Source organism: Mercenaria mercenaria, chromosome 11 (genome assembly GCF_021730395.1).
Source record: "Mercenaria mercenaria strain notata chromosome 11, MADL_Memer_1, whole genome shotgun sequence".
In the NCBI taxonomy this organism is placed as follows: Eukaryota; Metazoa; Mollusca; class Bivalvia; order Venerida; family Veneridae; genus Mercenaria; species Mercenaria mercenaria.
Window position 1 is genome coordinate 57614870 of NC_069371.1, and position 18944 is coordinate 57633813.

The window sequence follows — 18944 nt, forward strand, 5'->3', positions numbered from 1 at the left end:
CATGTGTGCTCAAAATCAATTGCTTTCACGTAAATCTATAATACATGTAATGGTGCAATTAAAACATGTGTCAAATTTCACTGCAAAATGTTCAGCAAGTTTTGTTTAAAATCTTTTTTTTTTTCGAACTTTATCTGTTCTATTGTAACACACACTGCTACTTTTCTATGACACAGATCTTAAAAGTCATTTCTTTTTCACTCATTTGTTTTAAAATGGTAAAAAAAGAAATGTTTCACAGATTTTTCATAAAGTTAAGGTGTATTAGATTTTTCAATGAGAACTACAGATAACCTACAGATAAGAGCATTTAAACAGACAAGCCACTCCTAATACTGGTAAAGGGCATTATCATATGTCAGTTAATGGACAGTATACTTTCACATCCTTAATCTTTGAATTTTTAACTGCCCTGAACACAAAGTACTTACCGTGTGCTTTTAGGATCCATGGATACAATTTCTTCAAAGGAAGTCAATTCTCTTAAACTGCTAAGTCAGTTTCAACCAACCTTCACAGGAATGTTCCTTTAGTAGTCCCCTTTCAGATTTCTTTAAATGTAGGTCACATCCGTGCTTAATTCTGCCTGTGATGGCAACAGAAAGGAAAAAGTTAAAAAATCTATAAAAAACAAGAGGACCATGATGGTCCTGAATCGCTCACCTGTCCCAACATGACCCAGTTTTGAACTGAGTATGACGTCGTTTTTTTTCTATTATTTGACATAGTGACCTAGTTTTTGAGCTCATGTGACCCAGTTTTGAACCTGACCTAGATATCATAAAGATGAACATTCAGACCAACCTTCATACAGATCCCATGAAAAATATGGCCTCCAGAGAGGTCACAAGGTTTTTTCATTATTTGACCTACTGACCTAGTTATTGATGGCACGTGACCCAGTTTCAAACTTGATCTAGATGTCATCAAGTTGAACATTCTGACCAATTTTCATGAAGATCCATTCAAAAGTATGGCCTCTAGAGAGGTCACAAGGTTTTTCTATTTTTAGACCTAATGACCTAGTTTTTGACCGCAGCTGACCCAGTTTCAAACTTGACCTAGATATCATCAAGATGAACATTCAGACCATCTTTCATACAGATCCCATGAAAAATATGGCCTCTAGAGAGGTCACAAGGTTTTTCTATTATTTGACCTACTGACCTAGTTTTTGAAGGCACATGACCCAGTTTCAAACTTGACCTAGATATCATCAAGGTGAACATTCAGACTAATTTTCATGAAGATCTTTGAAAAATATGGCCTCTAGAGAGGTCACAAGGTTTTTCTATTTTTAGACCTACTGACCTAGTTTTTGAACACAGTTGACCCAGTTTCGAACTTGGCCTAGATATCATCAAGATGAACATTCAGACCAACCTTCATACAGATCCCATGAAAAATATGGCCTCTAAAGAGGTCACAAGGTTTTTTTATTATTTGACCTACTGACCTAGTTATTGAAGGCACGTGACCCAGTTTCGAACCTGACCTAGATATCATCAAGGTGAACATTCTGACCAATTTTCATGAAGATCCATTCAAAAGTATGACCTCTAGAGAGGTCACAAGGTTTTTCTATTTTTAGACCTACTGACCTAGTTTTTGACCGCAGCTGACCCAGTTTCAAACTTGACCTAGATATCATCAAGATGAACATTCAGACCATCTTTCATACAGATCCCATGAAAAATATGGCCTCTAGAGAGGTCACAAGGTTTTTCTATTATTTGACCTACTGACCTAGTTTTTGAAGGCACATGACCCAGTTTCAAACTTGACCTAGATATCATCAAGGTGAACATTCAGACTAATTTTCATTAAGATCTTTGAAAAATATGGCCTCTAGAGAGGTCACAAGGTTTTTCTATTTTTAGACCTACTGACCTAGTTTTTGAACACAGTTGACCCAGTTTCGAACTTGGCCTAGATATCATCAAGATAAACATTCAGACCAACCTTCATACAGATCCCATGAAAAATATGGCCTCTAAAGAGGTCACAAGGTTTTTTTATTATTTGACCTACTGACCTAGTTATTGAAGGCACGTGACCCAGTTTCGAACCTGACCTAGATATCATCAAGGTGAACATTCTGACCAATTTTCATGAAGATCCATTCAAAAGTATGACCTCTAGAGAGGTCACAAGGTTTTTCTATTTTTAGACCTAATGACCTAGTTTTTGACCGCAGCTGACCCAGTTTCAAACTTGACCTAAATATCATCAAGATGAACATTCAGACCAACTTTCATACAGATCCCATGAAAAATATGGCCTCTAGAGAGGTCACAAGGTTTTTCTATTATTTGACCTACTGACCTAGTTTTTGACCGCACGTGACCCAGTTTCGAACTTGACCTAGATATCATCAAGGTAAACATTGTGACCAATTTTCATGAAGATCTTGTGAAAAATATGGCCTCTAGAGAGGTCACAAGGTTTTTCTATTTTTAGACCTGCTGACCTAGTTTTTGACAGCACGTGACCCAGTTTCGAACTTGACCTAGATATCATTAAGATGAACATTCTGACCAACTTTCATCAAGATCCCATGAAAAATGTGACCTCTAGAGAGGTCACAAGCAAAAGTTTACGCACGGACGGACGGACGGACGGACGACGGACGACGGACGCTGCGCGATCACAAAAGCTCACACTGTCACTTTGTGACATGTGAGCTAAAAACACACTGACCTGATTTTGAAATAATTTCCCAGAAATGTTCCACTGGTGACCTTCTACAAAATTCATTCAAGTAATTCTGTTTAGTTAACAAGAGGCCAATATGGGCCTAAGTCACTCACCTGAAGATATCCTTAACCACTTGACTTTGCTTCTAACTAGGTTTGGTGAAAATTCTTTAAGCTGTTCATTAAAACGAAAGTTATTTAAAGTTTTTTTTCTATATTTTGCTGTCACGCACCATCAGATGAAATCATTTAAATCTAAGGTATTTCTACTTTAACTAGTGCCCAAGTGACCCCCCACCCCGCATCCCACCATGCCCCCCATTTGAACAAATTTGGTATAGCTAAGCTAGGGCCTTATAATAATGTTACAGAGCAAGCTTGATGAAGACCCATCAAGCGGTTCATTAGAAGAAGTACTTTAAAGGTATTTCTATTTAAAGCTTAAATGGCCAAGTGTCTCCAATTGAAATGAAGTGTTAAAAGACCTTATAATGATACTACGATTTAATTTCGATGAAGATCCATCAAACCATTGACGAGAAGAAGTACTTTAAAGGTATTTTTATTTTAAGCTTAAGTGTCTCCAATTGAAAACAAGAGAACCTCAATGCTGAGCAATATACGCCCAAAGGTATGACCTTTGACCCATAAGTGTGACCATGACCTTGTAGCAAGCCATCCAGAATATGCACTCTGCACATCGTCTCGATGTGGTGAACATTTGCATCAAGTATCTTTGAAATCCTTCATGGGGTTCAAGTGTTAGAGAGCGATGAGCTTCGACCCCTATGTGTAACCTTGACCTTGAAGTGAGACACCAAGAACATGGCGCTCTGCATGACGACTTGATGTGGTGAATATTTGTGCCAAGTGTCTTTACAATCCTTTAAGCAGGTAAAGAGTTACAGAGTGGCCATGAAACACACTCATATGACTTTTGACCCCTGTGTGATCCTGACCTTGAAGCAAGCCATCCAAAACATGCGCTCTGCATATTGTCTTGATGTGGTGAACATTTGTGTCAAACCATGTTTGATGAAAATCCATCCAGCAGTTCATGAGAAGAAGTGGTTTAAAGGTATTTCTAATTTTAGCTGTAGCTGCCCCTGAAAGGAGTCGAGTGCCCCCATTTGTATAACATTCGGAAAGGACCTTATAATGATGCTACTGACCAACATTGATGAAGATCCATCATGAGAAGAAGTCTTTTGAAGGGGCCATGGTGACCCATTTGAACAAACTTGATAGTGGTCCATGCCAGGATGCCACTGATCAAGTTTGGTGTAATTCTGACCAGTACTTTCAGAGAAGAAGATGTTTAAGAAACAAGAGGGCCAAGATGGCCCTAGGTCGCTCACCTGAGAAACACACCATAACAGTGTAAACATGTTTGACCTAGTAATTTCATGGAAACAAGTATTCTGGCCAGTTTTCATTAGTATTGGACCAAAAATGTGGTCTCTTGAGTTTAAACAGGTATTTTTTGATATGACCTAGTGACCTAGTTTTTGATCCCAGATGACCCATATTCAAACTTGACCTAGATTTCATCGAGGCAACCATTCTGACCAAATTTTCATGAAGATCAACTGAAAAATACAACCTCTATCGCACAAACAAGGTTTTTCTTTGATTTGACCTAGTGACCTACTTTTTAACCCCAGATGACCCATATTCGAATTCGACTTAGATTTCATCAAGGCAACCATTCTGACCAAATTTTCATGAAGATCATTGAAAAATACAGCTTCTATCGCATACACAAGGTTTTTCTTTGATTTGATCTAGTCACCTAGTTTTTGATCCCAGATGACCCATTTTCGAACTTGGCCTAGATTTCATCAAGGAAATCATTCTGACTAAAATTCATGAAGATCAATTGAAAACTAGAGCTGCTTTTGAGAAAAGCGAATGTCTCCCACAACTGCCTAATCATCTAAATAGCAAGTCAGTCTTTATATACTGTTTACTCACTACAATTCAAGGGCCAGAACTCCAAAATGTCTGGACTGATTTGGTTCATTATCGAACTTGTCTGAGGTCTTATGGTCAAACACATTTTGTTTAAGTTTGGTGAAGATCAGATGAGAAATGTTCGACTTAGGGTGCGGACAATAGTAAAAAGGCTGATTTTTCGGTAATTCAAGGGCTGTAACTCCAAATGCCTGGACCGATTTGGCTAGTTATCAAACTTGGCCTAGGTTTCATGGTCAAACACATTTTTTTCAAGTTTGGTGAAGATCAGATGAGAAATGTTCGACTTAAGAGTGCAGACAAGGGTAAAAAGGCCGATTTTTGGTAATTCAAGGGCCATAACTCCAATATGCCTGGACAGATTTGGCTAGTTATCGAACTTGGCTGAGGTCTTATGGTCAAACACATTTTGTTCAAGTTTGGTGAAAGTTGGCTGAGAAATGTTCGACTTAGAGTGCGGACAAGCTTTGTGGCAGACAGACACACACACAGACAGACAGACACACACACTGACTGGAGTAAACCAATATGTCTCCCACACCACTGTGTGGTGGGAGACATAAATACAGTCTCTGTCACATACACAATGTTTTTCTTTGATTTGACCTAGTGACCTAGTTTTTGATCCCAGATGACCCATTTTTGAACTTAGCCTAGATTTCATCAAGGTAATCATTCTAACTAAAATTCATGAATATCAATTGAAATATACAGTCTCTATCGCAGACACAAGGTTTTCTTTGATTTAACCTAGTGACCTAGTTTTTGACCCCAGATGACCTATTTTCGAACTTGGCCTAGATTTCATCAAGGTAATAATTCTGACAAAATTTCATGAAGACCAGTTGAAAAATATAGCCTCTATTGCATACAAAAGGTTTTTCTTTGATTTGACCTAATGACCTAGTTTTTGATCCCAGATGACCCATTTTCAAATAAGGCTTAGATTTCATCAGGGTAATCATTCTGACCAATATTCATGAAGATCAATTGAAAAATACAGCCTCTATCGCATACACAAGGTTTTTCTTTGATTTGACCTAGTGACCTAGTTATTGACCCCAGATGATCCATTTTCGAACTTGGCCTAGATTTCATCAAGATTATCATTCTGACCAAACTTCATGAAGATCAATTGAAAAATACAGCCTCTATTGCATACACAAGCTAAATGTTGACAGACGACGGACACCAGACATCAAGCGATCACAATAAAAATGTTGACGCAGGATGATGGACCATCTATACAAATTATGAGCTCACCCTGAACAAAGTCCAGGCGAGCTAAAAACTGTGGCTACCAGGAAATCGGGCTAGTTTTCTCTTTATGGCTAAATGGAAAAGTTTGAAAATCTTCTTCTTTGCACCTGCTGGAGCAATTTTAAAATGATTTCACAGAAATGTATTTTAGTTGACTCACTACCATCTGATATCCAAGAAACATAAGAGTTCACAATGAGCACTTAGAGCTAAAAACTTAACCAAGGACTGCTTAAAACTACGATAAGGGGCATAATATTGTTAAAATGCAAAACAGAGTTATTGAACCTGTGCACTGTATGTTAAGTCATTACAGTGACCAAGTGTGCAAAGTTCAAACCATTTAGGAGTACTGACATAACAACCTAATAACATAATCACAACCTTAAAACAGATGTATGGTGACAGCAATAATTCTACCTACTCTGAACAGTCAAGCAAAAATGTTGGTTCACACTACAGAGGGAAAAGTCTTTTTAAAGTTAATTACTATACATTAATGATTTCAAATTATTATTATTATTATACCACGTTTATATAGCACTCTTTTCATGCACATGTACATAAATAGTTCACCTTGGACTGTTATATTGGCCTAATGTATTATCTGCATGTTGCATAGGAAATAATACACCACTCTTCAGATCCATACTAAACAGGGCATGTCAAAACTTGAAAAAGTCAAACTTCATGGCCCACTTGAGTACCTTAACAACAAGATGCCTTCCAACTTAATGTACTATATAGTGTGCAGGTTAAGCAAGAGATAAACAGATTAAAACAAGAGGGTCATGATGGCCATAGATTACTCCACCTGACATTTACAGCTGGACTGAACAATTTTGAAACAAGGACCAATACTGTGAATATTATTTTAAAACAGGGCTTCTGGATTCAACAAGCAACATCAGTTTCATATTTTACACATATTTTACATGTTCAAATGATTTCTTTTCACATTAAGCAAAAGGCAGTCAAATTTTTTTTCCAATTAACTCTAGAACCCATGATGGGATCTGGCCATTTTTTGAAAGGAACCAAGATATTATGCCAAAGTCTGATTAAAGTCAACTGCAAAATGTGTTCATAAAAAATTGTGTACAGACGATGGACGGATGGACGATCACAAAAGCTCACCTTGTCACTACGTTACAGGTGAGCTAAAAAGAAGATTTTCAATGTTTCCCATAAAGCCAAGGAATAAGGAAAACTACTCATGCCCCCCTTCAGCCATGTTTTTTATGAACTGTAACGATTTGAAAAACTTAGTAGAGTCACCAAGGAACATTTTTAATGATAAATTACTGTCTAACTTGCCTAAACGGTCACCTTGAATCGGCGGTCACCTGACGTTAACTGTCAGTTTGAGACGCCCCTGAAGAAATTTCCTCTATTTTATACCTGGATTCGGCAGTCACTCAAATTGCCTCCCAAAGCCTAAAAACAACCTGCATTAGACGGTCAGCGGTCAGTTTTTGCAAGCCATGTCCAGAGCAACAGACAAATCAACTATCAATGACAGACATGTGATGCCAAAGTTAATCGAAAGACCGGTAGACAACAGAAGTTTTATATTTGATGTGCAATGATGACATTTTGAGAAACTGTGATTGCTAAGTTTCGCATGACTTTACCACAAATACGACAAAATGACATGAGCTTCTCAATTCAAACTGATAACCAAAGTTGTGATCCTCTTTTTGTTATGATCAAATGGCCAGTAATTACCGGTAATTAGCGTGTCACCTCATGTCAATTTTGTTGTTCACAGTTTGATCTTGATTAAAGATAATACTCGATCTTTAATCAGTATCATAATATTTATAATCTTTTTTTATATTTCTTTCATCAAAATACTATTATTGAAAGAAATATAAACCACTCGATCTTTTACAGAACATTACGACAATCTTAGATTTTAGCGTAGACAGTAAGCGCAGAGAGTAGTTTCCCTTTATCAAGATGGCGAAAATCGTAAACAAGCTTGTTTCGAAGTTGGAAAATCGTTTATGATAATTTTTGTTTTAAAAAACACGCCTGCTAAGAAGACCATTCGTGTTGCAAAGGCAAATGCAAGTCAATGTATCCTGGTAAAATAATAAGAGTAAAACGAAAAAGAAATTGGCCTAAAGGCTAAAGTCATGATTGAACACTGGTCAGAAGTCTGAAATATATATATACTGGCTGCCTCTCCTATCAGCGGTCACCTGACTTAAGTGGACAAGTTGTCTGTTTCCCCTGGCTGGCTGCTTAAGACAGGTTAAATTGTTTTTTGAAATTGGGCCAGAAGTTTCAGAGAAGAAATTTCAAAGTTTTCCATACAGCAATATAGGGAAAACTAAGTCCCGTCCCCTGGCAATCATGTTTATTAAAGAAACTGAATGATGTGGAGGAATATGGTAGAAGATCTCCAAAACCTGGCCAGCAGATTCCGAAGAGGAAACTTAGAAGTTTTTCCTTTGGCTGCCATGGCAACTAGAATTCTACATGGATGACCTAAATTTGAAGGAATCTGAAAGAGGATAACCCAAGGAAGAAACCTGTGAAGTTTGGTTGAAAATGGCACTGTGGTTTAAGAGAACATGTTCTTTAAAGAAATGGTGGATAATGGACCGCCAGACAATGGATGGACGGACAACACCCATCAAGGGACCCTAAAAGCTCACCATAAGCACATCATGGTCTTGTGAAGTACTGAGATGGGTGATGTAGTCCTTACATTGCTGACCTTTGTCAGATTATAAATATTAAATGAAGTAAGACTTTGTTACAGACAGTAATCAATTTTTAAAGCCTTTATGTGAAGTATAGTCAATTAAGTAATGCAGGGTTACATTACAATGTCTGAAGCTGAATTTTTCTATTATAAAATGCCCTTAGGGGGTCACAACTTAAATGACTGAGTCTTTTTTTTTTATTCTATCAATTCTGATTATTTAACAAGAGTTGTCAGCAGACAAGAAAGATCACAGGAAAACATTAAAAGTTTTAACAAGAGCCACATGTTGGACGTGACCTTTCCCACTTTCAACTTCCAAATGCTTCATGTAAAATGTGACATAGAAGAGAAAATATTGTTACTAAATAAGAAATTACTCCTGAGTGGACACCTGACAAATTATGTCCACCATCATTGTATGCAGTTTCAATAAAATCCCTTCAGCAATAAAGAGTCTCAGTTATGATTCCAAAAGGTAAACTGAACAAGCAAATTTGGTGAACTTGTATCCCTTTAAAAAAGCGTTATCTGCCTGAAAAAAGCACTAAAAAGTCTTATATTTTCAAAATAGATGTCTGTTTGGCGTCTATGTGTCACTCCTTATTCAAGTTATTTAGCTGAAACAGCTTACATGTTTTTACTGAAAGTACTTTATTTCTAATACAAGTCATTCAGTAAAAAGCATATATTTTCAAGTATATTGTGTAACAATAGCAAACCAAAATGAAACTGCATGAACCTTTGTCTCTGCAAAATACCCAAGTTTCAAGTTTAGTGTAAAGTTTTATTCCTTACTAATGTTACTAATCAAAATTGTTTTCCTCTATTTTTAGTTTCACTTTCGTAAACCTTGACGACCAAAGAAAACCAAAATGCAATCTCTGTGAAGGTTACCTAAAATACTGCAAGTCTGGTTGCAATTTCTCAATTCTTCTGTGTGAAAATAGGTTTTCTGTTAACCTTGATGCAAGCTGCACAAGATACAAGTACAAATATTAACATCTACCTATAAAATATGTTATTGTCAGAAAACCATATCTTTTCTATTTTTAGTAACAATGACATTTGACCTTTGACCCAAGCAATCCAATTCTTAGTCATAACACTTAATCAAAGAGCACAGCATTTTACAACAAAAAATCCCTATTGCCTGTGGCAGGATTCGAACGTACAGGCTATGCATAAGCGACCATAACACTTTCACTCTTCAAAGAAGACATCATTTATAGACAGGATGGCTTGAAGAGCATTTGGTACAGGGTTAACCAAGGAGCACTAGTCTACTGTCAAATTATTTCAAAAGATCGGAGCAGTGGTTTGACAGGAGAAGACTTTCGAATTTTTCCATATAGCCAAATCGTGAAAAATTATAAGTCCCACCCCTAATGGCAGCCATGTTTTTTAACGAAACAGACTGATTTGAAGTAATTTAGTGGAGGCTCACCCTAAGATCAATTTTTTGAAATTATTTTTAAAATGAGCAGTAGCAGTTTCAGGAGATTTTCATAGTTTTCTATATAGTCCAAACCAGCCCCATCCCCTGGCAGCCATGCTTTTTTTTAAAGAAAAATAAATTTTGAAGGAATTCAGTAGAGGGCCACTTAAGGTATTTTGCTGTGAAACTAGAGCTGCTTTTGAGAAAAGCGCATGTCTCCAACAACTGCCTAATCATCTGAATAGTTAAGTCTGTCTTTATAATACTGTTTTAGTTTACTCACAGAAAATATACCTTTCGATAGTTTTGGAGTAAGTGTTGGAGTAAGCAGCCTATTTGTACTTCGGCTATAATTCTGAAGTGCTTGGGCTGATTTGACTAGTTATCGAACTTGGCCAAGGACTTATTGGCAAACACATTTTGTTCAAGTTTGGTGAAGATCGCATGAGAAATCTTCGACTTAGTCTTAGAGTGCGGACAAGATTTGTGACAGACATACAGACACACAGGGGTAAATCAATATGTTTCCCACCACACAGTAGTGTAGGAGACATAATAATTTTGAAATGGGCCAGCAGTTTCGGAAAAAAGATTTTCTAAGTTCTCTACATAGCCATAAATGAAAACAAGAGCATCGCCTACGGATTCCATCGCTCCTCTGCAAGTGCTAGACAGTGTGTAAGAAATGAGTTACATTAAGAATTTCTAAGTACAAAAAGGGCCATAATTCTGACAAAATGCAAGTAAGAGTCATGGCTTTTGGCCTACATAGTCATCTAACGAAGATAAGTAAGTATGCAAAGTTTCAAAGCTGTATCTCTTATAGTTTTTGGGAAAAGGTGGACCTAAACAAAAATTTTAACCAAGAAACCCAATTTTCTATGTACGAAAAGAGCCATAATTTTGAATAAATGCATATCAGAGTTATAGTTCTTGGCCTACACAGTCATCTAATGATGATAAACAATGTGAAAAGTTTTAAAGCTGTAGCTCTTACAGTTTTTGAGAAAAGGCGGACCTAAACAAAAAACTAAACCAACACCAACAATCAAGTGAAGATTTTTTTTCAAAATTCAGATGAGCTAAATAGCCCTGCTTGGCCCTGGTGGCCTCTTTTTTTAACAAAAGAAACACTCTAAAGGACTTTGGAAGAGGGTCACACAAGGATCAGTTCAGTAAATGATTTTTAAACAGAGACAGCTGTTTCAGAGAAGGAAACTTTCAAAGTTTCCCATACGGCCATACTCACAGTGTATAGACTCTCTGTACGCCCAACCGGAAGTCGCCAAAAACTAGGCGTTCAGAAATCAAAACACAATTTTTTGCTGTCGCGGATGGCTTGGATTTTCATTGTTTATTTCGTTAATATAGCACGAAGTAAGTGTATTTTTTATTTTACGTATCGATATGGAATTACTGTTTACGTGGATACCAAACACGCCTGTTAAAACTCTTAATATACTTAATTTCAAGTCAAATCACGTGTGGGTATTTGTTCGATTTTGTAATGAAGCTGTCAATTCTTTGAAATACATGTATCTCAAGCTTTTGCAAAGAATTGAAACCTTTGCTAATTCATAGATAAATATCTTACGCGTCGATAAATACCAGCATGACTCTATGGTAACGAATACGCTTTTAGGAAAATGTGTTTTTCAGAGACATATGTGCCGATTACACTGTCCCACTATTCGATATATTACTGACCCACTAATCGCAATTTTTAAAATCCGGACTGAACGCTTAGTCGAAAAACTGTACGCCTATTCAAAACTTCTTTTCATTCTTATATTTCAATGTTTTGACTTTGTTTTATGATAACCAAAAGTTAAAATATAATAGTTATAACTTCTTTCGTTTTCGTAACAGTCATGGACCAGTTTAAATGCCATTACTGCAGTTTCGATTCCACTTTTCGTTTGTGTTTATTAGTAAGCATTTATCAAAATAAATTGGTCTAGCACGGCGCAGCTGTGCGCCTAACTCAATTTGGTAAGTGCGTACTAATAAATTCTAACCTGCATAGTGTTTGAAACTGATTTTTGCAATAATGACTAGATTCGTTACACATAAATCACTAGCGCATAATTCATTTAATCGTTACGTGGCACAACTCAGTGTTTGATCAATTTTCGGCATCTCAGAGACTTGTTCGGACTTTACAACGGGAACTTTATCATCTCTCACAGAAAAAAAAAAACAGTTGCCGTTGGCACGGTAACTGGTAATTTCTGCTTATTTTAATATTCGGCTCTAAAGCATCGCTGATATCATTCAAAATCAAGCAGATCGAAGCTAACACCCGGTTCTTTTTCGTTTCGTTTTCATTCATAATTATTGACCACCGTCTTGAAAGATAGATGAGCGGGACTCATTTTCATTGCACACTTTGACTGTACAAAGCAACCAGGCAGACAGTGCGTGTGTCTGTAGGCGGAGCTTAAATTCAAAAAGTAATTTCAAACACTAAGTACAATACCTTGAGTGACATTGACCTTGGGTATAATGGACACAGGGACCCTGCAGAAAAAGGCTTTGTTTCTATGCTGTACAATGTTTATGCGAAGTTACAGTAAGGAATAAGCAAAAGTAAAAAAGATGTGACGAAAAAAGGTTGCCTTAAGACTTTTAACCAAGAAAGCCAACGCCGAAGCCGGGGCGAGTAGAACTGCACCCCAATTCCCGAATAGTCGAGCTAAAAATACAAAGAAAAAAATAAAGTGTCCTGTCACACTGAGCGAAATAAATACATATTTTTTCTCGTATGTGAGCGGAAACACGTATAAACATTCATAGCGCGTGTGTCTGTAGGCGAAGCTTAAATTAAAAAAAAATGTCAAACACTAAGTGCAATACCTTGAGTGACATTGACCTTGGGTATAATGGACACAGGGACCCTGCATAAAAAGGCTTCGTTTGTATGCTGCACAATGTTTATGCGAAGATACAGTAAGGTTTAAGCAAAAGTAAAAAAGATGTGACAAAAAAGGTTGCCGAAAAAATTTAACCAAGAAAGCCAGCGCGGAAGCCGAGGCGAGTAGAATAGCACCCCTATTCCCGAACAGTCGAGCTAAAAAAAAAAGAAAAAAAGAAATACAAACAAAGTGTCCGTCAAACTGAGCGAAATAAATATATATTTTTCTCGAATGTTAGCGGAAACACGTATAAAGATTTTATTTCTTGTCCAAGACAAGGACATCGTTGGTGAAACAGACTAATAAATACTGTTTCACAGTCGCAAGTGAAATACAATACAAAAGTTTATATTTCTTAATTCAAGGAGTACAGAGTATAGAGCCTGCAAGTCCAAACACTTCGTCATTTCTTTATTGAATAGGCGTACAGTGTTTTGGCGAATAGAGGAACAGTTTTTATATAAAGTTTTGCGACTAGGCGGCCAGTGCATAATTCAGATGCATGTTGAATTAAACAATATTTCAACTATTTAGGATTGTAAATTCATATTTGTAGGTATAAACTCATGTGCATGGATTGATAATGTAACATTCAGAAGCGGTTCTGACACGTGTTTCCTTCGCACTTCCTAAATAACGGGCATTTTAGCCTGAATGCATCGTCTTTTGCTATGACCAGTTGTGTTTTTGGTGAAAATACGTTTTATTTTCATGTGTTAGTGTCTATTTAACGGCAGTTTGTTGCAGAGACATTTATCATACATTGAAAAATATATACAAGAAGAATATTTATTTCAAATAGACACAGAAAAACATAAAAATAATTACTACCGACAGCTTCCAACAATTTGAAAAACGAAAGTGAACGCCTAGTTATTGGCGACTTCCGTTTGGGCGTACAGAGTCTATACACTGTGATACTGGGAAAATTTTCCCAGCCCCCATAGCCATGTTTCTTAACAAAAAACAAACATCTGAAGGACTTTGGTAGCAAGTCACCTAAGGTACATTGCTGAGAAATTATTTTTAAATCAGGCCAGCAGTTACAGAGCAGAAGATATTTAAATTTTCTATGCGGCCAAAAGGAGAAAAACTATACCAATCCTTGGTAGCCATGTTTTATTTACAAAACAAAAGAATCTAAAGGAATTCAGTACAGGGTCTCCAAAGGAACATTTCTGTGATATTATTTTAAAATCATAGTTTTCCTTTAGGTTGGCATGGCAAATGGAATGCAGCACGGATGACTTAGATTTGCAGGAATCTGTAAGGGGACCGCCCCAGGAACATTCCTTGGAAGTTTGATATAAACTGGCATAGTGGTTTTGAGGAAGATATTCTTTAAAGAAATTATGGGAGACTGATGGACAGATAACAGGGAGACTGATGGACAGATAACAGACTTCTAACTAAACAAGAGGGCCATGATGGTCCTATATCACTCACCTGAGTTTAGTTGCTTTTTTGAACAAATTTCTTTGCTTAAGCTTCACTAACAAAAGCGGTGAGTAAGTCATGGTCAAGATTATTAAAGATAACTACTGAACAGTTTAAAAATTAAACTGTTGGTCCAAACTTCTGTGCTGTACCTTCAAAAACAAGAAAATAGAACAGTAAGTCATGACAATCCAAGATGAGTATTTAAATCTGTATCAAACATTATGCTTGTCCAAATTTCTTTGCCGCTGCTGCAAGTAAGTCTATGTAAAACAACCTGGGACCACCCGGGCGTGGCTTATATTGACCCTAGGGTCATGATTTGAACAATCTTGGTAGAGAACTACTAGAGCATAACACATAATAAATATCAAAGCTCTGGACCTTATGGTTTAAGACAAGAGTTTTTTTTAAAGGTTTTTACCCCGTACTGAAGTCTATTTATACCATGTGCCCCCAAAGGGGCGGGGCCATATTTGACCCTAGGGGGATAATTTGATCTTGGTAGAGGACTACTAGATGATGCTACATACCAAATATCAAAGCCCTAGGCCAAGTGGTTTTGGACAAGCAGATTTGCAGAGTTTTCCCTATATAAGTCTATATAAACCATGTGACCCCCGGGGCAGGGCCATATTTGACACTAGGGGGATAATTTGTTAAAACTTGGTTGAGGACATTAGATGATGCTACATACCAAATACCAAAGCCCTAGGCCCTGTGGTTTGGGACAAGAAGATGTTTAAAGTTTTCCCTATACAAGTCTATGTAAACCATATGACCCCCAAGGCGGGTTCATATTTGACCCTAGGGGGATAATTTGAACAATCTTGGTAGAGGACCAATAGATGATGCTACATACCAAATACAAAAGCCCTATGACCTGTGGTTTTGGACAAGAAGATTTTTAAAGTTTTTCCTTTCGGTTGCTATGGCAACCAGAGTTCTGTTTGGAAATCAATTTTTTGAACAACTTTTAAAGAAGACCATTCAAAGAACATCCCTGTGAAATTTCATCAAAATTGGCCTGGTGGTTTAGGAGGAGATGTTGTTTAAAGGAAATTGTGGACGGACGGATGGACACCGGATGGACGACAGATGGTGAGTGAAATCTAACTAAACCTTTAGACTGGCAGACGATTATCAGTGAAAAATCTTTTTCCATTTTTATAGTGTATGATAACACGCACATTTTAATTATATTTATTGCTCACTATAAAAGATTGCAAAACATTCCCATAATTCACATGTGCATTTATTCACGAACACTTTATCATATGCAATTTGGTGGTATAGTCAAACATTGCCTAAACATGCCCTTCGCCCTTGTTTATTATTTTCATCGGATTATTACTAGTTGTTGGGTGATCGATCAGGATATTTGAATTCAGGTTATAAACCAAACAGCAAACTGCTCTTTACAATAAAGAGGTTTGTTGGTCACTAGAGTTAACAGCTTGTGCATGATAAAAAACAGTTAGCTGTTTGACTAGGGGGAATATCTGCAGCCCAATAAATATACAAATCTTTATTTGATCTTGTCACACAAATGTTTAATATCTTATTCAGAAATGTATTGCAGGAAAAGCAAAGAGCATGGAAACATATTCACACAGCTTTTTTCAGACTAGCTTGTAGACTATGATATATTATTTTTTAAATCTTTATTTGTAAAATTATGAATATAGCCAGCCTATATCCTAGTCCAATATCAATTGTTCCCTTATTATCCTACCTCCAATAGAACTTATAAATGAACAAAACAATTTATAACACATTTGTTATTTTTTGGTATGAGCTGCAGGAACTGCAGACGATTGTTTTTTATTATTTTATAATTCAAAAAATATTCATACTTCACAATTCATTATATCATTTAAAAGCTATTAATTACAATGCATAATATAATCATTTCATATACATGTATCAATATATCAAAACATGTTAAAGCTTGATTAAATACATTTTAACATTAAATGTACCGCATAATTATTTAAATATTACTGTAAAAATGTAACGCCAAGCTTTCAACAGGAATTATCTAGAAAAGAAAATCACAACTTGCCATTGGTCGTTTCCAAAGCTGAATGACTGTTTAGCACCCAAACTACTGAAAACTTTGTGCATAAACTACAGTGATAGTACCTATCGGAGCTACCTTAATTATTAAGGGAAACCAGTTTTCGTCTAATTCACTCCTTTCAAACGACGAAAATTTCATATAATATTACAATGAGTTCTCTGCGAAAATCTCTAAAATAGACTGGCATTTGTCATTATTATATAACATAAAAGAAAAACTACCACAAAAACATATGTCTCCACCCTATGTATCCTAAAGATGGAAGAGGGGCATGTTTGTTGGTATGCAGGGCGAATGTCAGTTGGCGGCCATTTTTGTGCAGCGAAGTGGAACGTGTTGGCGATATGCAAAACTAGGCTTGGTACTGATTACTCCTGTGAAGTTTCGTTGAAATCTGTCCAACAGTCTGACCTGTGAAAGCCGGACAAGATTTTTGTATTTTTAGCTCTGGTGGCCATTCTGTGCGGCGAAGCGGAACGTGCCAGCCATATGCACAACTACAGTTGTTACTGATCACTCCTTGTGAAGTTTCCTCGAAATCCAGGCAGCAGTTTGACCTGTGAAAGCCAGACAAAATTTTTCTATCTTTAGCGCTGGCAGCCATTTTGTGCAGCGAAACGGAACTTGTCGGCGATATGCACAACTAGGCTCGGCACTAATCACTCCTGTGAAGTTTCTTCAAAATCCGGCCAGCAGTTTGACCTGTGAAAGCCGGACAAGCTTTATGTGGATGGACAGACAGTGAAGGCATTGAACAATATGTCTCCCATACCTATGGGGAAGACATAATTACAAAAAGAAATATTTCTGTGTATTTGAGATTTCAAAATGAATTTTGTATAATAAATGTTGATTCTACGGAAGCGTGAAAGGGTCAACAGATGCTAATACGTTTTTTTACATTACCGGCGTGGAAAAGATGTGAACTAAACGTAAGCAGTGAAGGTATTAAATATTCAGTTCATCAAGACACAAGTTTTTAAATTCAACTGAAATTTTATCAGGCAACAGTCAATGCAGCCAAGATACTAATTTTTTTGGAGATATAATAATACTTATGCAGTTCTATTCCATCTGGTTGTCTTTGAATCTGGCAGTCTGACATACCATGTAGATTAAACTGTGGACTGAACTGTGTATAACTATGACAATTGTTACAATATAATATGTCCTAATTCTCAGGTGATCTTCAGCATGCAACACTTAACTGAATATTTTAATGCACCATGCATAAAACAATGCAATGGCAGTTCATAAATCAATCAGACTTGATAAATTAATGATTCGTTTATTCTACAAGAGAATTTTTCAAATGTTTCTTCTTTATTCCTTTGTGAAGAACCATTCAGTAAAAGATTCATTCTTAAGATCTTTAAGGGCAATAATTAAGGATGTTTAACATCTTATTTGGTAAATTATGATTAGGCTGTAAAATATTCCCATTCAAATAAGCAATTAAATGATGTTAAACAGGAAAATAAATTATTTTCAACTTCAAAATGTGACCTGCTAAAAAGACCATTCTTGGCTCTATTTAAAGTGTGTACTTGCAGCTCTTTTTTTTTTGAATTAAAACAAGTTCCTATTGGCGGTGTCTATATGATATACACTGTATTTTATGCAATATGGCAGCTAGTGGAGTAATACAATAGTCCATATATTTGTTGGAGAGAAACAGCAGCATAATATACCATTGATTTGCAGATGTATTACTCAATTACTCTATATTACTGCCCATATATTAGTGAATATTCAACAGATGTGTGTGTGTGTGTGTTGCAAATTTCTTCATGTTTTTTTTTTATATTTTTATCAGCATACAACACTATGATTTGTTTTTTTAGCAGACAGGCAAAGTGAAGGCGTACATCTCTTCTTTGGAGTTCATTTACAACATCACTTGCCGGCTTACCTCGGCAAGATGGTAATTCCATCTGATTTTACTACAATGAAAATTAGCTAAAACTCTGAACATTTCCAAAAACAGTAAGTGCATGGTTTAAAGCTTTTCCTTTCATTATCATTATGAAGTAAATGATGAAAGACAGTCATGTGATATGAAACATTGACGGCTTACTGAAAAGTGGCCAGTACAAGCAAGTTTTTCCACTGCGAAAAATATGTGCATATACGGGAGTATACGGTCCCGTATATGTCTAATAGACGAATATCATATAAAAGGTATCTTTCCTGAAAGTATGATCAAAACTTGCGCCTTAAACACACTTTTGTACCTTGACAATCCTTAAATTTGAATACTGACATAAACTGTTGAAACGTATTTATGCTAAGTATGAATGAACGGATCCATGTGAGAAAAACATGAATGTCCAATTAAAAAATATGGGATTCCCGTATATGGAATGTTCCATATACGGGAAAAATGTTTCCGTATATGCCCGTATATTAGGAGTATATGGAATGC

General features: G+C 36.4%; 1 long non-coding RNA gene across 1 annotated transcript in view; it reads right to left on the reverse strand.

Moving 5' to 3' along the window:
* Positions 1 to 273: 273 nt before the first annotated feature.
* Positions 274 to 18944, reverse strand: part of LOC128546600 (uncharacterized) — an 83630-nt gene continuing 64959 nt past the window's right edge. The window contains exon 3 of the long non-coding RNA XR_008366058.1: positions 274 to 586. This is a non-coding gene — a long non-coding RNA (uncharacterized LOC128546600). The remainder of the gene's footprint in view (positions 587 to 18944) is intronic.